Source organism: Microtus oregoni, unplaced genomic scaffold (genome assembly GCF_018167655.1).
Source record: "Microtus oregoni isolate MIOR12 unplaced genomic scaffold, Mior012 000009F_ref0000495, whole genome shotgun sequence".
Classification (NCBI taxonomy): Eukaryota; Metazoa; Chordata; class Mammalia; order Rodentia; family Cricetidae; genus Microtus; species Microtus oregoni.
The window spans coordinates 33,179,215-33,206,233 of record NW_024543068.1 but is presented as its reverse complement, the minus strand read 5'-3'; the positions used below and the strand labels follow the sequence as shown (position 1 = coordinate 33,206,233).

General features: G+C 38.2%; 1 protein-coding gene across 2 annotated transcripts in view; it reads left to right on the top strand.

Moving 5' to 3' along the window:
* The first annotated feature begins 1,022 nt into the window (after positions 1–1,022).
* Positions 1,023–27,019, top strand: part of Lrfn5 (leucine rich repeat and fibronectin type III domain containing 5) — a 247,704-nt gene continuing 221,707 nt past the window's right edge. For both annotated transcript variants that reach the window (XM_041658597.1, XM_041658596.1), the window contains exon 1: positions 1,023–3,213. The gene's annotated coding sequence lies outside the window, so the exon portion shown is untranslated. The remainder of the gene's footprint in view (positions 3,214–27,019) is intronic.

Below are 27,019 nucleotides of genomic sequence, written 5' to 3'. Positions count from 1 at the left end.
CTGGATCCGGGAGCCTCAGCCAGTGTGGCCGAACTGGATGGAGACTGCGCGGCGGGAACCAGAGTCCCAGACAAGCTCCTCTGAAACCAAGCAGCCAGAGGGTAGCCCGGATTGCTAAACACAGGAATGTACCACCCAGGGGTAAACCTGAAACCCGGGTCCGGCCGAAAAGAGGAGAGCCCAGGGAAGAGAAGAGGAAATGGAGCAGTTACCACTTAAAGTACTTCAGGCTGAGTTCACCTCTCAAAGAGGAAGCTGTGTGGGTCTTGATTACGCGTAGGTGCCTGTGCGCGCACTCGGAGCGAGCCCGTGGGTGTGCCTGAGTGTGCGCGCCCTTGTGCATTCACAAGGCAACGGTATAGCCTCTGGAGTTCTATTGGTAGCAAAATTCCAGAGCCCCCTATCCTGGAAGGAACTGTGCGGTTCAAGTCTTTACCAACCACGCGAAGAAGGGCTTCTTGTTAGCCAGCTTCCCAAAGCATCCCTAAATTCTTGCACTCAGGTTTGGTTAAGAATGGTGCCTGGACTGCGAGGGGGAGGTGCACGCACAGAAACCGAAGATCAAATGCTAGTAAACTCTACCCAGAAAGGACTGGGTTCCGACCACTCCAGTTACGGAAGGAAGACTTTTCTTTAATGACCGGCTTTAGGGGGTTTCTGGGAGCTTTGCTGGGGTCTGTGTCCGGGATTTAATCGGATATCTAGGCAGAATTAAGAAAGTAAAGACAGAGAGAATCCTGCCCTCTCCCCCTTCCCCCAGAGAGGAGGTTCTTCAGGTTTCCTCTGAACCACACCTCTCTTGCTTCACATCCTTTCCCCAGTTCAAGTGACTTAAGTGGCCAGGCCTGCTCTGCCTTCTCCTGGGGTCGGCTTCAGCTCTGAACATTAAATGTGGTCTGTTGCATCACTTCTTTACTCCGAGTACAGTGCTGATTGCCAAATGTAAATGTTCTTTTCAGAATCAGCTTCCATCTGATTAGTAAGCAAATCACCCACCACCGACTAGGGGACTCTGGAAGCCAGCCCCGGGTGCCTGGGAGCATCAGCCGGTAGCTCTCAGGCGGGGATTTTCACCACGGGGTTGTAACTAATCACTTTTCACACTGCCATTAGCAGCCACAGCCAGACAGGGTGACACCTTTCTTTTAATCCCTGAGCAACCCGACTGTGCGGGATCAGATCAGCAGTTCACTTCCAACAGAGGCGAGGGATGCCCCTGAAGTTCGCTTTCTTCCTTCGGGTTTTCCGCCGATTCCCCTCCCCCAACCCCGCCCGCCTGCAACGCCCCCGCGCCTCCACTGCTAGGGGATTTGTAGGCACAGCGCTGGCCCTCTCCTCCCGCCAGCGGTAAATCGGTTCTCCGAACACGTCTAGCCGGGAGTCACAGAGGTCGAGAGCCCGGCGGCGCCGGCTTGGGGTGTAGCCTGATTCTAGGGGTCTGGGAGGTGCGGCCGTTCTCGTCACTGCAGCTAGGGACGGGCTCACGGCCGCGCGCCCGCCGCCGCCGCGCCGCCGCCTCCATGCTGCAGCGCGGAGCGCAGCTCCTCCGGTCCAGGCGGCCGGTGTTGTCCGCTCTCACAGCGCTGGGGATCGGCTCTCCCAAGCCTGCCCGGGCGGCGACTGAGATCTCCGACCGCAGATTTCAGCCTCGCGCCTGAGCTGTGGACTCGCCCCAGCGCCTCCGCCAGCGGGAGGGGCGCCCACCGCGCTGTGTGCAGCGGCGCAGGGAGGCGGTGAGCGTGTGCAGGGCGGCCGGAATCGTGTGTGCGTGTGTGCGCGTGTGTGTGTGTGCGTGTGTGTGTGTGTGTGTGCACGCGTGTGTGTGCGTGCACGCATGTGTGCTTTTCTTCGTTCCTTGAAGATGTGAATGGCTTCTCAGCTAGCTGGTCCTTGGGATTCTTGACTTTGGGAGCTGTGAGCCCAATCCACCCATGTAATTCATGTTGCATGGTCGGTTATACCAGGAAAAAAGGCGCAACTGGACGGGGGTGGGGCAGATCCACGAAACATTCTAAAAACGAGAAATAGAAAGGGGAAGATATAGAAATATGAATATTGAAAGATCTAAGAAGACTTTCGGGATCCCCCAGCTGGCCCTTCCTTCTTCCGGCACAAACCTGGACGTTTTCCACCTTTTCAAGTCATCTTGATGTTTCTCTGATGTTCTCTAAGCCGCTTTCCAGCTAGCTGCGTGTGTATTTGTGTGTGTTTGTGCGCTTGTGTATGTGTGCGCTCCTATCGGATGCATTTGACAGTCTTTTTTTTCCCAACTGCCCAGAAGCAAATGTGTTAACTCAGAGATGCCCCTCCATGCCCAGGTTCTCGCAGAGCGCGGAGGACGTCCAGATCCGTTTTCCTGGCTGGATTCCGGGCGACTGCTGGGCTCTGGAGCCAGGTGTGTGGATTACTTAATCCAGAGGTTTGGAAAGTAGCTGTTTTAGCCAGCTTCCAGGTACATCGCAAGGTCAAGAGAGGGTCTTGCAGCTGTTTTATTTCCCTGCGCCTTGGGTTTCCTGTATTGGTCAGAAGAATATGAACGTGCCAGTCCACAACATTTGAAGCCCAAACTTCAGCACTTGACCTGCTTTACTGTATAAACAAGGTAATGAGGATTGCTTTTCAAACTGCGTAAGGAACCCCACGCTTCCATTGCCCTTCCAGGATTCCCTTACTCCCCAGCGAAATGTCACCAGCTTCTGAATTCCAAGGATTTGGGCTGCAGGAGAACTTGAAGGAAACGTGATCAAGGGCTATGTGAGAAAGAGACTGCTCTCTTTGCTGGTCGGCTGGTGGGCTTCGCGAGTGGATCTTAAGAAGGACCGGTACTGTTTCTCCTTCCGGATGCGGTGCTGGGAGTGCTTGTGCAAGTGTGAGTGCGCGCGCGCCCGGCTGAGAATGTGTGAGTGTGTGTGAGCGTGTCTCTGTGTGTGCGCGGCCGCCCTGCTTCTGCCCGCTCCCCGGGCGCGGAGCCACCGGTTTCATGGGGCCATTTGCGCTGATTCCCCACCCAGTGCGACCTGCGGGCAGTGGCGGCAGTGGCAGAAGCCACCTCTCTGACTCCCTAGGATGCGGGTGCTGAACTATGGCAAAGGGCAGCGAAGTGATGAGCCAGACCCCAGCACGACCGTGAAAACCACCTGGAGCCACCTTGCCTGGATCTTACCTGCGGGCAGAAAGTCCTCCTATGACCGTCTTTCCCCCTAGAGGCACCAGGTAACAATGAAGGTCTACTTGCCTCACCCACTTTCCTTAAGGTCTTGTTTCTAGCATCATATCTGCATTGCAGGCTACTTTACTTATTAATGTTTTGAAAATCATTAGCAAGGGTTGGGTACCCAAGGGCGCTTGCTCAGCGAGGGGGCATGCAGTTCCCGGTACATAGAATGTAAGCCTATACCTGAACACTTAATGTGGTAGTGAAACCTAGAGATACATGAATGCATCAAGCCTGAGGATAGTTTTTGAAAAGGGCCCGTCTTTTTGAACCTGTCTGAAGGTGCCAGAGATGAATGGTTCATGTTTCCTTTAGGCTATGGCTGCTGCGGACCATTTGGTATCCAACCTCCAGATACTGGAGTGAGATCCGGTGTTTGTTTCCCCGCCCTCTACATCTATCAAATATTTTTATTATTATTATTATGTTTTTTCTCCCCCTGACCTTTCTACTTATTGTACCGGGTTGTTTTCCTCCCTCTGTTGTGTGCAATCCTTTTAATAGTTGTGAATTATGCATCTGGAGACTTTGATGTGAAATGGAGTTTTCTTGGGACTTGCTTAGCATGGGAAAGAATTCGTTGTCAAGGGTGTAAATTGAGTGGAGGTGTTTAACTACTAGGGTTTGGTTTGATGTAGCAGAATAGACGCAGGAAAGAAGTCGTTTTTATGTCTAGGAGAACGAGGCCAAAAACCAATAGCCACCACCCAGCCCCAGCCCCAGTGACAACATCAGTCCTGGCCCCTCCTGCTTTATCTCGGGGTGGGGGGTGTGGACAGAAGCTTGTGTTCCCGTGTTTGTTGTTTGTGTACAATAGGTGTTTTGAAAATTCCTTTCAGTGCTTTGATTTAAAACCAGGCTGGATCTGAGACTGTCTTATTAGCATACTGGATCTGATGTGTGAAAATGGAGATTCCCTTCTTGCGAGGAGGCAGAACACGTTTAGTTAACTTCCAAAGCCCCTATCTTTGCGCCTTGTCCATTCTGTCTTCCGCGATCACCACAGTTGCCTGTTCCCTACAGAAAATTTCTCTTCTTTCTCCAGGGCATTTGAATTAACAACATAAAGCACTTCCAAAGTAGTCTCATCAATGTTTAATTCCATCGTGAAGATGGTCTGAAAAATTCAGCTGAGTGCTGGATTCTCTCCCGCTTTGAGAAGCTGCCGGGCGGCAGCAGCACTCCACCGAGGTTTGGCCTGGTGGGTCCCCCGGTTCACCAATATATGAGGCAGAGACAGGCACCGACTGATGGAGGTGGAACAGAGTACGGGATGATGCTGTCTTCTGTTTGCTAGAGCTGTTTAGGAAGTGTAGGGAGACTGCCTGGTTGTCTTCAATTCCCTTCGTTTCTATAGATATCCATATGATGGCATTTGCAGATTACAAGCTAATGGGTAGCTGCTCTAGTTGTCCCTGCGCGCCGATGTCCTCAAATCCTGCTCTAGTGTGGAGATTCGGCTGCTGCTGCAGCCCTTGCAGAGTGATGGTGCTACAAGACCGTGTTTGCAGCGGGCTTTGGGGGCTGGGCTCCACCACTGCAGCTGGCAGGTCTGCTTTGACACTACTTGGGGCGGGGCCCGAGAGCTCAGCAGGCACCCTGGCAGACAGTGGGGCGCATTGTAGCTGTGGTGGCTGCACAGGTCTGAGTGAAGAGAAATGGGAGTTGAGTAGGGCGGTGGTGTTTGACCGCCTATTATGACTACAGCCCCCTACTACTCCCCTTCATATGAGTATTCAAGAACGTATTATGGGAGCTAGCTACAAAAAAAAATGTTTGACATTCAAACATTGCATGATTTATCGGGATTGAAACCTTGATACCAAATGTGTATTTCCTAGATCCCTGTTTCCTTTTTCTCTTCTCAAGCTCTCCTGGGTTCCATCAGGTCATTTGCAACCTGGTTTTGCCTTCAATTAAAGCAATAGCACATGATATCAACTAATCTTCGCTTTATATTCAAATATGAGATCTAGGAGAGTCACTTTTTAGACAGGTTTAGTGTTTAACTTCAATGCAGACGAAAGATATAGATGCTCACTCAACTCTGTCAGTAAGAAAATTTTTACTGTCTGAGGACTGGCAAGAAAAAAATCCCATTGCCTACATTCAAAGAGGTGTAGAGGAAAATACACCACCAAACAAACAACAGACAGAAACAAAATGAAACAAACAAACAAACAAACAAAAAACACATCCATTAATTGAAGGTATTAAAGATGACTTCCCATCAATTCTCTTTTCTTATTTTTAGTGAATTTATTTGAAATCTGTCACTAATGCAAAGCTACATACAAAGCTGATTTTCGTGGTAGGCATCTCATAACTTGTAAGCAAATAACTCATACATACCCAGAAGATGACTAAAAAAATTAAAATTCCGCTGAAGAATGTTGGTGCTGGAAAGATAAATATTTTCCCATCTCGGTTTAACTTCCCTTTGTCTTTTCTCACTGTGGACTTCCTCTTTTGTAGGTCACTTCTTATCTTTGTGAACCCATTTTCAGGAAAGACAGACAGACAAAGCCATAAAACAGAGTTTGAATCCTCAGAAGCTTGAACATACATACATTGTGAAGTGATTCAGGTTCAAAAGGTCCCTTTTGGGGATATAAGGAAACATATATTCTAGCAGTATGAAGGAAGGAGAGAGGGAGAGAAAAAAGAGGGAGGGAGAGAGGGAGGGAGGGAGGGAGGGAGGGAAGGAGAGAGGGAGGCTAGCTAAAACTGAGTTGGAGATGGGGTTCCACCCTCCTGGTTAGACATTATCCCAAGGCAGAGGTATCCTGGCTTGCTGAGGGGTTAAGGTATTGATAGAAAACTTCCCAGCAGAAATCTCCTCTTTTACAAATCAGTTCTTAGTCATTCCTGTAAGGAAAAGAATGGTAAATAGAGGACTACAGAGAAGTACCTCAGCTTTAAAGGAGTTGTCACCAGATTTTCCTCCTCTAGAGGATGTCTTTTAGTGATTCCCCCCCCCTTTTTTTTTTGGTTTGGTAAAGAATGACCTTGAACAAGACCTGTATTCTGTGTTCCACATACCTTTTTTTTTCTTAATTAAAAATATAATGCATCCATGTATATGCTCACACATTTCAGTTCTGATATGTGATTCACATACTAATTTGTTCATCTGTGCATGTCTCTCCCTGAAAGTAGTCACAGGCAATTTCTTTCTTTTTCCTCCAGAGAATCAGAAGAGATATAGTGATTTGACGGATTGCCCCGCCCCTACTTCTCTCTCTTTTTTAACGTTATCTTTTCCTCTCCTGCCATTCAGTAGATTCTTGATGTGGAAGCAGTGTCCTCCTCTGATTTGAAATTTAAGCACAGCCACATGCTTCACCCACCTGCATCTCCTGGAAGGAATATCATTTTCCTTTGTCCATTTAAGCTAGGGCACTGCTGCTTGAAGCACTTTTGGCTTGGTAGTTTTGCTGAGTTTTCTAGCTGGTGAAATTGGGAGCAAGTTTTCTGCTGACTGTCTTGCTGTGCTGGTACATAGTCAGGATGAGATACTTGCATTTCTCTAACCCTGTTTTTGTCTGACCCTGGAACAACCTCACAACAACTCCTCAGGACTTCATTCATACACAAAACATCAGAAGCATTTTAGCTAATATTGAAGTAAGAGAAGAAGAAATCACTTGAATTTTTTTTAATAGAATTAACTTCTAACCTGTTGCTTTATTCTAGTGATTTTTTTAGTAAAAAAAATGGAACATACTGGCACTTTTTTCAGGGTTTCTTTACTTTTTTTGGTACAATACAAATAGTTCTAAGCTTTATGTTTCATGGAAGAGTAAGGATTAAAATGTAGGTTTCCACCATATGGGTGTGACGCTAAGATAGACGACTAGCAGATTTTGTTAAATCATTTCAGTGACACTTATACACAGTTAAGTCTCGATAATTTCTGTTCACATTCTCATTCCTGTGTCATCCTTAAATCTTAGAACCTAAGGAAATGTGAGCTACACATTATGTGGTATATGTATGGTGAAGTTAATAAGCTCTTACGTTTTCAATATAGAGGTCAACCATTTTTTTTTACTATACTCTATCACCCTAAATTGTACAGCACTCTGAAGCCCTTCATAAGTAAAGAGGAAACAAGAACTTTATTCAGAAAAAGTAGATACTATATTTAATATTTTTGGATCATTCTGGTAGATACTATTCTTACAGAAGGCTTTTTGCTTAGCTATATGACAATCTAACAGTAATTATGAATGATAAGGTAACAAGTGATTGAAAATTACAACATACTTACATGGTTATATAAATGTACTATCAGGGTAGTGATGCCAAGTAAAGTTCATGAACAGACTTTGATATTTAAGCTGCAAAATTTATTGATAATGTTTGTCTGAAGCTAATAGTTCATGTCTTAACTTACAAGGTTACATGGGAAAATTCTTTGCTACACAGTAATTCCCAAGATTATAGAGGAAAGGGCCACATGATCAATTCTTTTCATTCTATTCATGTAAAAGAAATATATCACATGCTATATCTTATATTCTTTTTGAACCTCCTTGGTAGGTATACTATATATGATGTATTACATATAATGATCATATAAAATTATCATATATGATTATGTTTATATTCACACACATATACATATACACACATATGTATATATACATACATATACACACACATACAGTGAATTTCAGAAAACATTATTAAGACTTTTAATAGAGTTTCTTAGAATTAATGTTACAGTCTCTGTGAAGCAGGATGGCAGGAATTGGAAATAAAATTGAATCTTTTTTTCAGATTTTGCTACATAAAAGGCCCTAGAAAGGACATAATAAGACAAATGATTAAAGTTAAGAGTGCTTTTAGCAAATGTTGGGAAAAGTTTCTGGATTTTTATGAAATGTTTGAAAAAGTAACACTATTTCAAGATATTCTTCATCACAACGAATATGTTTAATTTAAACAGGAACAGAAGCCAAACTGTTTTGCTTATCTTCATCTAGTCTCCTTGATCTTTTCAGCTCTATTGATAAAGTGCTAACAGCCCAGGAAGGACCATTTTATTAATTCCCTAGATACCCTTCACATTTGACTTCTTCACACCAAGAAGGGCTTTCATCATGCTAGGCACACACTCTGCTGTTGAGTTCACTCCAGTCTCATTTCCTGTCTTGGAATACATTTTCCTGGACCTCAGTGACTTCACCTCCAAAACTACAGAATAATCATATTAAAGTGATTTATTATTGGAACCATATTAACGATATTAAAGCTAGCTCTTAGTGGTATGAAATGAAGTATTTTTCTCACTTGATTTTTTCTATTAATTGAAAGAATATATTTATTAGAAACAGCTTTAACAATTTAATATAGCTGTTATATTCGAAAAAAATCAATAAATTAATGATTAAAAGAATATTAATAGAACTTGGAAGACTTTGACCATATCATGTAAAAGGGGGGGATATTATAGTATATATGAACTTTTTAATAGAGTCAGCTTTCTACATATTTGAAAATACAAAATGAGTGATACATATTGCTAATAAACATAAAAATAGCAACAGGTTTATAAAATATAAGTGAAAATATGTCTATATCATAAAAACTACACAGTCATGTAAATTTATTAACAAAATGATTTTGTTTAAAATATTGAATGTTTTAATTAAGCTTTCATGCACACAGTATAGCAACCTTCTTTATTTTTGTATTTGTTATTTTATAAATAAAATCGTTTGCATGTATGCATGAGCAACATTAGAAAGCCTATAATTTATACTGATGCTTTATTATGCATAGAGATATTTCCTCATAACACTTATAGTCACAGATTTTTTTTAATTTGCTATGACCTATTCAATACAATTATATCTAATTTAAAACTGAAAATGTCACGTTATTTATGGGAATTATGGGAGATAATCAGGAAGCACATTGTACTGTGACCATGTGAATAGAGTGTCTTAAATCAAGAAAGCTACACACATACGTTTGAGATACATTTTTTAACTAACTGATATTTGGTCCTTTTTGAAGTATATTTTGCAGATATGAGGGGGGCAGACTGGGAGATCATAGCTGTGTTCTGGAGCATTTGGTTTTATGCCATGGTTATCACTGTGAAATCTGAGTTTTTGCTATTTGTGTTTAGCCCTGTACAAGCTAAAACGCAACCTGTTTAATGTATCTGAACTTCACTGTCCTCACAAAATGAGCTGATATGGCTGTAGGCTAGAACTATTTAACAGCTTCCGTGTTACCATACATCAGGCACTTCAGTGTCTTCATTATGATTGTGACTTTCTCATCCTTAGTTATCATCAGCCTAAGATAGGAATAATAAAGGTAAGAGGAAGGCTTTAAATCCTATGATTGGAAGAATGAAACTATGCAGTCATGATGACCAGGGTTCCCATGATCCATGTGTTCAAAAGCCAACCAGAAGGTGCAAAACAGAAGGTTTGCCCAGGTTTAGGAAATCTTAGCTTCTCCAAATTGATCACTGGTCAGTGCATGATCTACCCAAATCCTTTACACCAAAATATGTTTTGACATATGAAAGACACAGAACTATGGATCTTCTAATTTCCTTGACATGTTCTTTGAAAGAGTTTGAAGCTTCCCTGCCAACTTTCTCTTGACTAAATTCCTGTATTTTTAATAACTTTAAAATCACTTCACTGAAAGTTATTATTCTATATTTCTGTTCACTTTGTCATAATGTCATGTTTAGATTGATGTAAAATTTTGGCAACCATTAGCCTTTAATTAATTTTAGCATAGTGAAATATATTATACATGGAATGCCTTATTGCTGATAATAGTACTTGAAATATTAGAGCTGAATTACTTCGGACCCTCAACCCATAACTTCCTTGCTTATAAACACACAAGTCAGGGATATTTTCATTTTATTGCTGTTAATCTTTTTACATTTTGAGCTCAGCAATGTTAGTCTCATTGATTGAACAGACGTTTGGGACAGATTCGGGTTTGTCTGTTCTACATTTCACTGAAATGCAGAAGCAATTCCAACAAATAATTCAGATTTCAGTGTGGCCATCATTTTTACTTTTGACTTTGGCACAAAGAAGAGAGACACCAATCATGTACTCATGTACCTTTCTTCTTTCTGAACTTGAATAGAACCTTCGAGCCCGTTTATACATACGTCTAAGGTGGTCATGAGATGAAATGTATTTCTTCTTCTGAATTTAGGCTCTGATAGCCTGAGATTACTTCCTCAACATTCCAATTAATTGCTTTACTCATAATGGTCATGTTACTTAAATATTTCCTATTCTCCCCATCGACAGATTATGATGGTGTTCTTCACAAGCACCATATAAAACAATGAAGCAGAGAAAGACAGGAAACATGGCTGGGTGGTGGTGGTGCATACTTTTAATTCCAGGACCCGGGAAGCAGAGGCATGAGGATCTCTTAGAGTTCAAGGTGAGCCAAAGCCATATAGAGAAACCCTGTCTTGAATATATATATGGAGAAAAATGGCTCAGCAGTTCAAAGCTATGGTGCTTTTTGAAGTACCTAGGTTCAAACCCAGCACCCACATGGCAGCTCACAACAGTCTGTAGCTCCGGTTTCAGAGGATCTGGCACTCCTACACAGACATGCAAGCAGGCAAAACGTCACTGCACATAAAAATAAATATTTCTTAAGAGCAAAAACAACTCCTAAGTTGTTTAACTGGATGTATCAGGGCCTTTCTGAGAAAAAGAAAAATGGCTGCAAACATGTTCTTTCTAACCTTTAATGATTATTTATTTGCTATTTAATACATGCATAAAAACTCTCATCAGTCAGGTGGTGGTGGCCCATGCCTTTAATCCCAGCACCCGGGAGGAAAAGGCAAGCAGTTCTCTCTGAGTTTGGGGTCAACCTGGTCTACAGAGGAGATGGGGAGATCCTTAACAGGAACCACAGCTACAAAGAAACCCTGTCTTGAAAACCAAAAAATAAAACAAAACATAATTACATCTCAACCATTGTCTCTCATAAGACATTTGTCACCATGAAGTAGATGCTACACTGGAGAAACTATAGTCTAGAGCAACAGGAAACTGTTTCATGGAGAAAAACCTAGTCCAAAAAGAATCATGTTGCTAATCTCATCTTTGCCTTTTTTTTTTTTTTGGTTTTTTTTTGAGACAGGGTTTCTCTGTAGCTTTGGTGCATGTCCTGGAACTAGCGCTTGTAGACCAGGCTGGCCTCGAACTCACAGAGATCCGCCTGCCTCTGCCTCCCGAGTGCTGGGATTAAAGGCGTGCGCCACCACCGCCTGGCTACTGCCAGACCTAGGCGTCTTAATTTTAGAGTATTAATTTGTTTGCGTGTTCTTTTTAAAATAAAATCAACATCTAAGCTCCATGCAGATATCTCAGCTTCCTGATGAAATCAACTGTTTTCTAACAAGGTGAGAGAAGTTGAATGTAGGAAAGTACAGTAAACCTCCCTTTTTCTGACATCCCTGAAGAACCAGTCTTTAAATAATGACTATTGACTCTAATCTTGCATACTATTCTTTGGGGGAATTATGCTTAAAATGATTTTTTTTATTTAAAAAGTTGTAAATATAATGTGAATGTAAATAGTTATCAAAATTGACACCTCAAGCGTAAATATAGTTAATCTTTTCCTAATGTCTCCCTGTCTTCATTGTGTATGCTAGTAATTGCAAAGGGTCCTGAGAGGCCAGTTCATTGCATACTCTTAGCAATTTGCATTAATTCTTTCATTTCTGTTTCACTTTTTAACTTACAAGTAAGAATTTGTACAGCTGTTGAATATGAGAGCCTCAGACTAAGTCTTAAGGCTTCCTCTGACACAGCATGTGTTCTTTCCCGTCTTATGTCTTACAAGGCTATCAGTGAAAAATACCAACATATCTTTGGTTTGATGTAGCAGATGACTGCATCATCACATAGTCTTCTTATTCTGCTCACCTTCTTCTTAGAAGGCATCCTACATTAGTTGCTCTTGAGTTTTACTTCCACTTCCTACAGTAAACTTACAGCTTCATTGTGTGAGCAACTCCATTTTTTAGACATTCAAACTGAAACTCAGAAAATTTAATTTTAGATGGTCATAGTATGCAGCTAATAGATGAGGATAAAACTCAAAGCTAAGCACTTCTAATTCTAAAGAAGGGACAAAGGCTTCTATGTCTGGGGGATTTCCCTTATATCCTATCTCTCATAATAGTTTGGTAACAGTTATTCATGTATGTGCTCCAACCTCCTTCTAGGAAGAGGTCATATTTGAATATACCCCAAATTCTTTATTTCCTTTGCTTTTTCTATCAGTTCATAAACTGCCAAATTTGATAATTGTATGCTTATTAAAGACTCTATAGTTATATATTAGGGGATTTATAATTTTCTAGCATCAGCAATTTTGTACTGAGTCTAAGATATGAATATATGCTAAAACATACCTTTAAATTCCAAATTCCCAACTCTAAAAGAGCTTTTCCAGCTATTGTAGACTAACTGCTTTGCCAAAGGTAATTAATAGATATTTTTCCCTATTAGCTTTATTCCCAGGGACATAAAAAAATCAGATAATTTTGCAATGTTAGGATGAGGTAAGATTTAGAAATGATAATCTGTCACTAAAAAGTCCCCATGCCCCGCATTCCCCTTGTCTTCTTTTTTCCCTTTTCCCGAGATTAGTACAGGCATCGAGGCCATCTTTAATTAGTGTTTAAATAGGTTTTACTCCTATTACCTTCTCTTTGTGGCAAAGCCAGAGAACAGTCTAGTCTTAAATCTGTTTCCTTAACTTGAATCATTATGTCTGATATATTTGTCAAAGTCTGTTTATAAATTCTAGACATTTTCGGGGCATATCATCTCTGGAATCAATCCTCTGGTGTGTCCTCCTTTGGAATCCATGTCTTTTCCCCTGATGGAATGAAAACGTCCCCGAAGTCTTTGTAATCTTAGTGAGAAGTCGCTCCATTTCCTCTTGAATTAGAACTGGCTTATTTTGTGCTGAGGTATAGCGGAGGTGGTAGAGAATAGTTTGCAACCTAGTCATCTCAAGACCATGTGGTTCTCACTTTTTTAGTACCTCGGGGAACACGTTCCTAATATGCAAAGGAACCCTCTATTCAGGTCCCTTTATCGAGTTCAGTGGCCTATATGGCATCCAGCACCAGTAGCCAGGCACATTGATCAGCCCACCTGAGACTCCCGACACAATCGAGCCATGATAATTATAGTTTTGTGAATAACCTCAACTGTGGGAAGCAGAAGAAGCAGCTAGCAAGCTGGGTCAAACCGAAATCATTTACTCACTAGTCATGAAAAAGAAAATAGTTATTACTTTTAACCACTGCATTATGAGGTAGAAATTAGTTTTTGAGATATGTTCCCTGGGTAATAAAACTGCTTGTCAGATGTCATGGGTTGTTGGAAGAAAAAGAAATTCTCATTTTAAGACGTCTTTTCAATAAGTGTTTACTTAAAATTTGTCTCCTGTAGGCATACAGCCTTAATTCTGTGGATTAGTGAATTTCTGAGGGAGAATGCATTCTTTTTCTCAACTTTTAGAAGAGTTTGTTGATGCGCAACAGGTTCCTTGTCTAAGATGTTTCCTAGTGTTGCTGAATGTGCACAATATTAATTTCAATTTGCCAGATACTGAAGCAGTCACTATGACTGCACTTGAGACATTTCCATGGAAAGGTCATCTACTTATAGTTGGGTTTCCTGCCATTAATATAATACCTGGCAACAAGTAAGCCTCGTTTCTCCATATTGCGTTTGGGCTTGATTTATTCCAGTGTGACATTTTGTCATTGTCAAAATTACATGATTTTGTTTATACTTTTAATTTTGCTTTATTGATTCATATTTAACATTCACTTCCTCAGTAAATTAAATTTAGATTGGGCAATTTATGCTGGGATTTTGAACTCTTCATTATTTAAAGTCATTTAATCATGTTGTCACTAACAAATCAAACTCTTCTACCCAAAATTATCATAATTTATAGATACATTAAGGTATTGAATCTAGGTCATAGAAAAGTCTCTATAAATTATTTTATAACAATTACTCGAAAATATTTACAAAACATTATAATTAAAATAGATATTGTCATAGCCTATGTTTTTTCCCCTTTTGGTAAAAGAGATATGTTTGCAGAGATGTGCACAAAATTATATTTTATATTCATGTTATTTCTTTCAATGATATATTTTAATTATAAATTTGAAATTTTCTTGAAGATATCAAATGCGTCATATTCTATTACATTTTCAATTATTTCTTACTGTGATTTTAAAGTTTAATATTAGATTAAATTCTGTTATTTTAGTTATTTGTCATTTCTATTGCTAGTGAATTCTAAAATAGTAAAGTATATGTTACATGTATTTTACATATATATATATATATATATACAAGTTGATTTTGTAATATATTATGGATTAGTTTCTTCATCTGTAGAATGGGACTAGTACTGTTATGTACCCCCAATACTTGGAAAGAAAACAATGAATTCTGTATATCTCATACACTAACCACCTAATAACTGAATGGAACCACCAATTATTACTAATATAATTTTATAAGAAAATTATAATTTTATACACAGAATAAATGTAAACAACTGTATCTGGTATTGGTTTTCTAGTCTCTGAAGGCTAAACTTACTCTAATTACAATAAACTGATCACTGCTATTTAAGATATTTTTAACCAAAGGCAAGTGAGATGGCACATGTCTGAAATCTCAGCAGTCAGGAGGTCGAGGCAAATGAATTATGAATATAAAGATAGTATAAAGTCAAAATTACCAGTTTGAATTACATAGTAAATTTCTATCAAATATAAATAGGCTATTTAAGAAGGTATTATCAAAAAAAAAAAAACAACCAGTTTTAGGTGGAGGAAAAGAAAAAAAACACCCATTTAATAATTACACTTCATATAATTCATTAAGTAGAGGATTAGTAAAATTACGTCCATGTTCTGCTGTCTGCTTTAGGGTTGCCCATAACGTGGGCCTGCGCTTCTTGCACTTCATCCCTGAACTTCCCATAAACCAAATCTCAGCTTCCTTCCAAAAAAAAAAAAAAAAAAACAAACCCTTTGTGTGAACTGTAAAATAAAATGACATAAAAGGTGAGAAGAGTCTCTCTTTGCTTCTCTGCTTTCTCTCTATGGCTTAAAAAGAACCTTCTCCAAGTTGTACTTTAAAACAGTGGTGCAGAGTCATTGAGAATTCCATCACTGCTGGACCGAGTACTGGTTATACAGGCACCAGTTCAGAGTCACCTCAGTACAACTGCATCTCTGAGAAGACTTGTGGAGCCTGTGTAGATACGCAGTGATTATTTCACCCAGATTGACAAAGACAGGGAGGAGAAAGCTGTTTTTGTATTACTTGATGTATTCTATTTTTGATGATAACCTTCCAGCTCAATGTTTTTCTCTTCTGAAGAATCATCTAGAATAGATTATAAATGATGATATCAATTACAGCATATCCTCCTTGTTCAAGGTTATGAACAGTGTGTTGTTGGTTTGAGTTAAAGAATAGCAGTGATAGTTCCTTATCAGAATTAACTCCAGAAAAACAAAAATTGATTTAAATTTCAATGCACATTAATTAAAAAGATAATGAATTCAATATATAAAACTACAATTAAAAGGAACATATTCTAAAGTATACTTATCTAGTAAAGTATTATTTGTACACTAAAGTAGGAGACATTATTTCAAAATTTGTATGTCTGAATTCCAAGACATTGTACTTTAAAATATTTTATGTGAACAGGTCCAGTAATCACTTTCTTCTTGGTGACTGGGGAGATCACCCAAGATTTGTTATTAATATATAATTAATATATGACATTACACCAAATATTGGTAAACCACATTGTATCATTCTCTTCAAAGGCTGAAACCAACTGCCTTCCAATGCAGAATGTAGATCTGGATTCTTTCCAAAATTAGTTAATCAGTATAGATTTTCACTATAAAATATTAACTATATTTTATATATAAAATATTTCACTATAAGATATTTTCACTAAAAAATATTAACAAGAAGGAGCCTTCCATAAATCTACTTCCTTTGTATGGTTCTAAACCAAGATGAAGATAAATATTCAACTGCTAAATAATGTATGATCTCTTATGAATTGTTATTGCAATTAAAATGTAAAATTGGTATAAGCGATATTGCAGCAGAGATAAAGCAAGGCAATCAAGGCACTGTTTCTTTTTATTTCCTGAGGTAGTTTGTAGCAATTAAGGCATATATTTATTATTAAAACCAAAGTAAATCCTCTTAATATGAATTGTGTACCAGATCCTGCATTATGAGTAGTTCCATGTAATACAGTGGTATGCTTGATTACTTTTTATATTTGCCACTTAACTACAAACTCAAATACAGATTTTTTCACCAAAATTCCCAGTTGTATTAATTTTAACTGTTACCTTGTTTATTAAATAAAATAGTTTTTTTCAATCACTATACCATACATAGGGAGATATGTTTTAATGAATATTCATGACAGGAAACAAACACTGAGAAAAGTAGACGATGCTCCTGTCTGTGATGGGAAGTTCAAGAAATAACTTTTTCTTTTATAATGTTGAAACTTTTTTCTTTGTATGTAACATGCTAAGTTGTTTCTTTAATAATGCACAACAGTAAAAGTTCAAATGTATTTTTATAGATAGGATTATATGTTAATTAAAAATGTGTATTCCTCAGTAACAGTAAAATGTTAATTTAAATTACTGCTTACATGCTGGCTCCAGTGTCAAAGACATTTTACAAATGTGCTTTTTGTAAAAGTCTCTAATGCCTACCTAGGATGGCATTAGTTCTGCAAACACAAAGCCCATGCTTTGGTCCTCACAGGGAATACGAAAGCTCTTGAAATAACAACAGGTTTCATTCTTTGAAGCTTTTTTTTTTCTACATAGAGACTTAATGTGGGTAGGAGCTGAAGGAGAATGGCCTGTAAAATATGAATACTGAATTTATTTAATTATGTCTTTGGCTTCCATGATAAAATGTATTTCATTCTGGGCTTGAAATACAGTTCCATGTTCCCAAGACAGAAGTCAGGGTGTTTGTATGTGCACACTTGTCTTCTCAGTGTTTACCATTTAAGTGGTAGAGATAATTTTCACACTAAAGTACAAACACTTAAATTTTATTGTAATTCATTAAATCAGCTATGTATTAAAATTAAATTTGATTTATAAACCAGCCATATAAAAAAATAACAGAAGCTCTACAAGTGGCCAATCTTAAAAATTAATAAGAAGAACGTAACACTAACAGATTTTTAAAAATACGTTTGTAACTGAAAAAGGAAAGTATTCATACATGTATAATTGTAAATATGCATATGTATGGATATTCATATGTCCAATATATATGTATATTTGAGACAGGGTCTCACTATGTAGTCCTGGCTAGACTGAAATTCAGTTTTTAGACCAGGGTGGTTCAAACTCACAGATATCCTTCTGCCTCTGCATCTGCTTCTCTAGTACAGGGATACCAGATGTGCACCACCACACCCGGTACAGATGCAGCCAAAGTTTTTTCTTATTAAACTATTTCCATAATTAACTAAGAATATCACCTGTATGCACTCCTACAATGAAAACATCTACGTTTTATCTTCAAAAATGTATTTCTAGATAAGAATTATCATTTTCAAAATATTTCACACTTAATATGTATTTTTTGTTGGTACACATGAGTGAGCCCTGGTCTCCACAGATGCAAGAAAAGCAGGTGCCACTGAGCAATTTCGTCAATCCTTTCACAGTTAGCTTTTATAGAAGAATTAGAAATATTATTTTATATTTATTTCATACTTCTTAACTGAGATGTACTCCCCTTACTACACAATTCTCCCTGTTAAATGTACAATTTCCTGGTGTTCAAGGTAACCACAGAGCAGTGAAACTATCACTCCCAAATCCAGAAAGTTCTGTTTTCTTTTTTTTTTCTAAAAAAAGTAAACTTGCATACCCATCTGATAATAGTCCCCATTCCTTTTCTTCAGAAATTTAAGATTTGGAAAGTAAATAGCAATCAAAAGGAAGGCAAAGGCAACAAAGATCTAGAAAAGTGTTAAAAATTCTCAAGCTATTTGAATTTTTTATTAATTAAATGTGTTTGGGAGAGGGCCCGAAGAGATTGTTCAATGGTTAAGTGTACATCCTGATCTGGACCAGAATTTGGTTCCCAACACCCATGTAGGTAGCTCACAGTTACCTGTAACTGCAGCTATAGGGCATCCTATGCACAAACTCGTGTGCACACTTACACACACACACACACACACACACACATACAATTAAAAGATAATATCTTAAAATGTTAGAAAAATGTTCTATTTGGCAGTTTCGCACCTATGAAATTCATACTGCCAATATCAGCATCTACTTTCTCCCATCTTTGTGTATCTCCATTCCAAATCTCACTCTTCCTTTGTTATATCTTGTGAATCACTGAGTTTAACTTGGCCATATCTGTCTGTTGGGCAGTGAGTTTGGAGTTACTCACTGGAACCTGGGTTCAGTGGTTAACAACCAAAGACAATGACTGGAGACTCTTTGATAATTTATTAGTACTCAATAGTGCAGTAGGGAGAAGTAAGGGTGTCATGAACTCCTACCCCTCACAAAACTGATTGTGGACAGGATTAATCTTGTGCCGGTTCAGTGGAGGTAGCAACAACTGTTATCAGTTAATGATGCTGTCTCTCTACGCCCTTTTTCCTCTCTTCAGTCACTTACTATTTCTAGCTTCCCCTTTTGTCATTTTTCACCAACCTTAGGGGTTAGTGGTTTTTATAGATGTCTTGCTCAGAACTGTGTCCATAACTTCACTTGTTCTCAGCATCTTAGGCAACCATGAGTTTATGCATCACCCAGCGGTCTGCAAAAAGAGTAACTAAAAGTAGCTTTTGTGTAGTCTAGTCCCAGTGACTTAGTAGAGTGACTGTTATGGCCTAAGAGCATTTCTCAATTTTTACATGATGACATGTGTTTCTATGAGGTATTATCAGTTATTTTTTCATTTGTTGAACATTACTGTTTTACCAGGTCCTCATTTATCAATATATGTGCATTTAATTCTAACAGTTATACAACATCATCCTCATTAAATCCTAATTTTAGAAATAAAATTTCAATTTTACTTTACTATAAATATTCATTGTATTTTCAGTGACAAATGGGTGGGAATGAAAGGATCTCTGCATCAATTTATGTCCCATTACCTATACTGATATTTAAGTAGGTATATGTGAGTCAAGTTAACTTTATAAGTGCTCAGTATTGAACTTATTTTTAGTGATAGTTTTGTTACTTAGCTAATCTTCAAGTTTCAGAAACTTGACTAGAGACTGTACGGTTAAGAACTCTTTGAAAATTTTATACAATTATTTTATCTAGTGGGAGAAACAATACAATGTACTTGGTTTCCGTTTATACAACTGTTCTTCGGGCTGATGAGAGAGGGGGAGTTGATTGGGGAAGGGGGAGGGAAATGGGAGGTGGTAGTGGAGAGGAGACAGAAATCTTTAATAAATAAATAAATACATAATAAAAAATTAAAAAAAAACAACTGATCATCAAGAATATTATATATTAGAAATTAATTTTATTGCAAATAGAAACATCATTTTCTCAGTGTTCGCATCAAATGATTTTTACTGAAAGGTAATCTGTACATTGTTCAGTTTTCTCTGGTTTCTTTTTCCTTAGCTGCCTGTGTAGTAATATTTGGCTCTAATTCTTGACAGAAACAATTCTGTAAGGGTTAGGGCTTTCTGCATTATCAGCTCTTACTTCCTGTATTGACTGAAATGAAAAATTTCATTCTCCTTCTACAATCCCATATGCTCTTCAGGAGATCATGTGTCCGAGAAGACAAGGGGGAAAAAGTCATCTCTCCAGTCTAGACTTCTTCTTTGATCATCAGATTTTGTATCTTTAACACATCAATACATTCGTTTAACACATATTTCTACACATCAACAATAGTGTGAGGACCTGAAATAAGAGCAGCAAATGAGAGAGATATGTCTGTTGGATTTGTTGAGAGGACAGATTAGTAGAGGAAGATTCTTAAGATTTTATGGAGTATTAATTACACATTTTTGTCTGACTCGGCACATGTTAAAACTATCAGGATATGATAGGAAAAACGATGTGCTTCCCAGTGTGGGTTAGGATTCCACTTGAGGCTTCTTATGTGTGTTCATTGCCTTTTTTTTCCCCCATGGTTTAGAGATAGCACCTGTTGGATTAGAGCTTGTAGGAGGCAGCTGTTCTGACTTGTGATTTCTCATTAAATGTGTGAAATCATTTGTGAAGCTAGGCTCTTCATCTCGGTTTAAAACACACACACACACACACACACACACACACACACACACACACACACGTGCACCCACTACACACCCATTAAGCGAAAGGGAGTTTGGGGAAGAGATGTTTAAGGATGTTAAAGATGCTTTGTGTGTACTAATTTGAAGAAACGACTTTCTACAGTTATTCATTAGGTATGGGACTTTTCCTCTGTTTCCTTCTGTTTAGATAATACAGACTATAGAGGCTCAAGTGCTAAGAGGAAAATATATTTCAATGATACTCCCCATTAGTCAAAACATATTGCTTTATGGTTGTGTCTTATATTAGACAATCTATCCAAAACAGAGCCTGGGGTTTTACACAACAATCAACTTCATGGTTACTTATTTGTGGCTATGCTTCCTTGCTGCTTTATGACCGTGGAAGAATTTCATATAGCTCATTTATAAAATAATTCCATTGTTTCACTTCTGCTCACCCTCTGAAATATTCAAACGTCTTTACAGCTTATTTAGATTAGAAAAAAAACATGGTTTTGTTTTCTGAATAGGATTTACTAATTGAATAGTCAGTGTAGTTAGCACCATGTTGATCAAGCATCACTGAATTATTTTAGGGTGTCTAAACATTCTGAGTTAGTACATTTTCAGTCTCTTAGCTTTAATCCTTTCCCCTTTTCCTAAAGTTCTATTTTGTTTCATATCATAAATTTTACTCAGCAGGAGTTCTGAGCACCTTTTTTTGAAGATGACTTCTCTGACATTCTTAGTTGAGGTAACTGCCATGTATTTTTGCTCTCACACACAAAACATATGCATGGGTATACACTGGGGAGAAGAAGGCAAGGTTCTCAAGTTGCATATTTATTTCCAAGTCCTTTTGTTGAGCATTGTTTTGTTGGTGTGGAAAGCACTATTTATTGTGTCATGATCATTTGTTATCAGAGAATTCTACTATAATTACCACATGAGTGATTATACAGACCTAGTGTGTATTTTTCTCCTTGCATTTGATACTGGTGCTGTCAAAAGCCTGATAGAAAAGCCTATCTTTTAAACTTGTTATATTGGCTCTAAAGTAGTTATATTTTTTTTAAAAAAATAGATGAATCAATTACCATGCTTAGAATATTAATCCTAGGTATTAATGACATAAAATTAGCAGCATTTTTCATATTTCTCCCTAAATCCATTGAAATTAATTAAGTACAATATTTACTTGAAATTACTCTCTGAAGAATTTTGAATGCAGAACTAGAAAGGGACTATATGTACATTAGGAAATAGTTAAAAAAAAACCCTTCTGAATTGGATTCACTTAAATCAACACTCTCCACTGTCCTCCAGACAGGGCAGTTTTTCCAGTGCACAGTCAAGAACAATAACATTATATTTTCTTGTGGCCTCTTTATAATTTTCTTCAACTATATCTTCTTCTTTGGGCTTTTTCCTTCTTGAATCATAGCTTTTATATAACTTCTTGTTTAAATTTGGTTATTCTTTCTGAATCCATCAGAGAAGAATGTGTTTGTGAGAAACCTATCCTGATTTATTTGCTCAACAAATATTTGTCTGTCTGACATGATTTAAGGCTGCTGCTATTCTATTCTGTCATTCTTATTTTTATGAAAATTGGACAGATAACAAGCAGTAAGTAGTTGGTGATAAGACAATGAAGGAAACATGCAAAGTGACCTATAGTGTACTGGAGAGGGAGGACTGATAATTTTGTGAGCTTGATCAGGAATACAGCCATCATCTTACATGATAGGTCTTTTCTGAAGAGGTTGAAAGAGTGAGTCCTGAGGCGAAGCAGAGAGTAAACTAAGGGAAGAACCCCCAGGCACACTAGCTACATGTCTCATTTCCCTCCCCCTCCTCCCACCCTTCTCCCCCTCCTCCCACCCTTCTCCCCCTTCCCCCACTCCTCTTAGATGTAAGATTTCCATAACTTAAAAATATTTTATGTATTATTTGAGAATCTCATGCAATGAATTTTCCTTATGTATTTGTATGTCTTCCCCAACTCATCCCAGATCTCTCCCAAGCCCCAGACCCAAGCAACTTCTTTTTTGTGTTCTCTCCCCTCCTTTCTGTCTGTGACTGTCTGTCTGTCTGTCTGGAATGTGGTGCCTTTCCTGGAGTGTTGTATATATACTACATGTCACTTCTCTGAAGAAACTAGCATTCCCTCTCCCATCAGAGTGGCAATCCAATGCAATAGCTCCTCACTTAGGAAGTGTGGATTCATAGACACCTCCTTTCTTACATTCTGGGGTTTTTGTGTGGCTTGGATTTCTGTAGGTGCTATGAATGTTGGCACAATCTCTGTGAGTTTCTAGCTGCTGTTTTGCATCTGGAAAGCACTATTTCCTTGAGGTCATCTACCACCACCCCTGGTTCTTAGAATAATTCTTCCACCATACCCGCTTCTGCATAGATACCTGAGTCTTTCTGGAAGATGTAATGTATAAACATCCCATTTAGGGCTAAGCAGTCCAATCTGCTTCTCATGTTGACCTGTTGTATGTTCTTTCTTAATTGCCTACTATTGCAAGAAATTGCTTTCTCTCAAACAGGATTACCATTCTATGTTGATTAGCTTCCCTAAACCTCATAACAACCGTTTGACAAGAAGCTGCATTATAAGAAAACATTTGTCTATACCTATACTTCAAATCAATGAAAAATAAGTGTCCAGAAATAAAAGCATTAGAAAGCTAGCAGTGACAGAATGATGAACAGTTTTAAATATGTATATTTATCTTCTTCAAGAATATGTACTGGCTGGGCAGTGGTGGCACACACGTTTAATCTCAGCACTCGGGGGGCAGAGGCAGGCAGATCTCTATGAGTTTGATGCCAGCCTGGTCTACAAGAGCTAGTTCTAGGACAGTAAGAGCTGTTACACAAACAAACCCTGTCTTGGAAAAAAAAAAAAACAAACCCCAAAACAAGAATACATACTGATTTTCTTTTACCTTGTTAAAATTCTAATATATACAAGAAAATGTATTATATTCAATGAACATTATTTGTAAAAGGAATGAGTTTTAAGTCTGCTTTCTTCTTTATACTATTTCATAGTTAGAGAGAATGGGATTTACAGACACACTTATTTTAAAATCATTTTATCTCGGGCAAGTAATTTAGTCTCCCTGAGTCTGTGTCTTCATCGGTAAACTAAGACTTCTAGAATTTGGGAAGCTATGGATACAAACAGATACAAGAATGATAATTTTGAACATAAAGGCAGACCCAAAATAATCTATCATAAAATGATGCCTTTCTTATTTCCACACTGAGTTGTTATTCCTGTTAAATTACTTAAGGTAAGTCATATATTATTTTAACTCATATATATATGTATATATATATATTATTACTAAAAATAAACTTTACAAAGTTTCATTAATGACATATTTTTTATTACATAACACTGCCTTGATTTTCGGCTGCTTTGGAGAACGAGTTATTTTTCTGTATTAATTATTACATATTCATATCTTGTTACCAATTTTAAATGTCATATCTGGAAATTTTGAGTGGATTTGAATAAATATGAACATCAATTCGAGCCCACTTGTAAATACAGCTTTAACGTATATGATGGCTGATTACTTTAAATGTTTTGGTGATGTCAATTGCAAACAGATTTAACGATGATGCCTGTACTGTCCAAACACATGCTTAGTTTGGATTCAATCTATAAAAATCATTTAAAATATTACACTACATGTTGCAATGTTTTGAATATTTCTTAAGGATTCCTACATTCTGTTAATTTTTTGGAAGAAGGGGTGAAAAATTCTAATATTTGTAAATTGCTATCTTCTGTAGCTAAAAATTAAAAAAGAAAATCATTAAACTTCAGCATGATGGGCTTCACCCAATAAATTTGACTGGAGGTCTGTGATCTAAACTTTGGCAAAATCTTGAAATTGCTCTCTTTAGTTACCTATAGATGTTCACGTAGACCCAAGGCCTCTTCTGCTTTGCTCCTTTCATTTTGATATATTTGTTGGTGTCATCCTTGCTCAGCTCACGTTTGGGCAGTCATGTTGGTGAGACTTAATGAGTGTGGCTTCTTATGCTAAAATGAGGGGAAGATCTGGTCTTCGCTAGGGAATAACACACTAACTGGTTTCCCAGTACCAAAAGGTCAGGCCTGAAATCAACATTATCTATCTATCTATCTATCTATCTATCTATCTATCTATCTATCTATCTCTGTATATAACAGTATACAGATTGAGCAGGTTGTATTTAGAAATACAAATGTGTATGTGTATAGACATTATGTATGCAATAAAAATTAAGCAATGAATCCAGAAAGAGACCATGAATTTGAAGGAGAGATAGGAAGGGTGGGTGGAAGTTTGGAGGGGGGATAGTGAAGGGAGAAGTGTTGTAATTTTTCTGTAATATCAAACACTTCTGAAAAAAAACAAGCATTTTATCCCGTGTCATACCCTTTTTAAGGAATACAATAAATATCAGTAAGTTTTTAAAATTTCTGGTGTCAATACCATTTTTGAAATTTTCCTCTATCTAATGCAGTTTTTCCCCATGTGGCCTTTTTATGTTCAAAAACTCAAAAAGGCGCAGAGCTGGAGAGATGGCTCAGAGGTTAAGAGTACTGACTGCTCTTCCAGAGAACTCGGAGTTCAATTCCCAGCACCCAAATGACAGCTCGGATTGGCCTATAACTCCAGTTCCAGGGCATCTGATACCCTCAAACAGATATACATGCAGACAAAACATGAATATGCATGAAATAAACATATAAATTACAAAAAAAACTCAAAAAAGCAAATAATATAAAAAAAGGACATACAGTGCCAGACCCGATTTTTACAGAATATAATAGTAGAATCATTTAACTTTCAAGCCCCCAAAATTATGAAATTCTCTATGAAGCACTAAATTGGCCATAATCCTGAATCTAAATGAGTTTCTCCTAGGGTGTGGCTGCCTCTATCATGCAAATTGACTCTCAGACTGCAAGTCTTAATAATATGTTTTAGAGGCAATGACATGATCCGATTTCTGTTGCACTATATAGGATTTGACTCTGATGTTATAAAGAATCAGTTTTAGTTCTGATTGTTTAATTTAAACATTAGTTACGTTTTTTTATTTCTGTGCCTAGCTATCTGACAAGGAGGGAATGTAAAGGTCTGTATTTTGACTCAGTTTAAGCAGGGGAACAGTCCATCATAGAGAAGACAAGGCAGCTGGCTCCTTAAGTAATCACAGTGTAACCATCTGCAGTCAGGATACAGACAGAAGGCAGGAAATGGGTCCAGGTGATTAAATTTCAAATCAACCACTAGATACTCAGTTTTCTCCAATGAAGCTCCACTTCCTAAAGGTCTCACAGCCTTTCCAAATGGCATCTCCACCAGGTGGGGTCCAAGCGTTAAAACGCACTGGCTTAAAGGAGACCAAAGGATTCGAGTCAGAGCAACATGATAGGAAGCATTAGTTTTCTTCTCCGTGTTTTGCTGTATAATAATTTACATTTATATAGGTTACTTAGTGTATTAGCTCATGCAGACACTCCCTCTATAGATACAAGTTTATACCAAATGGCCACTGCAAAAGAAAATCTAATTAATATCTGTCTATTTTTAGAAATCAATTATTTTGGATTGAAATCATCCTATAATCTCTTGTATTCTATATATTATCTAGAGTCAAGAAATAGTCACAGTCCAGCTGGCCTTGGTGAGCTCCCAATAGATCAGCCCCACTGTCTCTGTGGGTGGGTGCACCCCTCTTGGTCCTGACTTCCTTGCTCATCTTCTCCCTACTTCTGTTCCTCATTGGGACTTTGGGAGCTCAGTCCAGTGCTCCAGTGTGGGTCTCTGTCTCTATCTCCATCCATCGCCAGATGAAGGTTCTATGGTGATATGCAAAATATTCATCAGTATCCCTATAGGATAGGATCATTTCAAGTTCCCTACCTTCAGCTGCCCCAGGAACTAACTGGGGACCTCGCCTTGGGCACCTGGAAGCCCCTCTAGGTCCAAGTCTCTTCCCAACCCTAAGATGGCTCCCTGAATTAAGATATGTGCTTCCCTGTTCCCCTATCCAACCTTCCTTTATCCCAATCATCCCGTTGCCCCAAATTCTCCCCATCCTACCCTTCTCACTTTTCTCTCCCCATCTCCCCTTACCCCCCTCCCACCCCACCCTTAAGATCCCGAATTTTTGCCTGGCAATCTTGTCTACTTCCCCTACCCAGGAGGATAGCTATATGTTTTTCTTTGGGTTCACCTTCTTATTTAGCTTCTTTAGGATATCAAATTATAGTTTGAATATTGATATGAATTTATCTTTCTTTTTTTATTTTTCTTTTATTGAAAATAGATTTGTAGGACAGGTGGAAGTAGTGTACACTTTTAATCCCAGCATTCAAGAGGT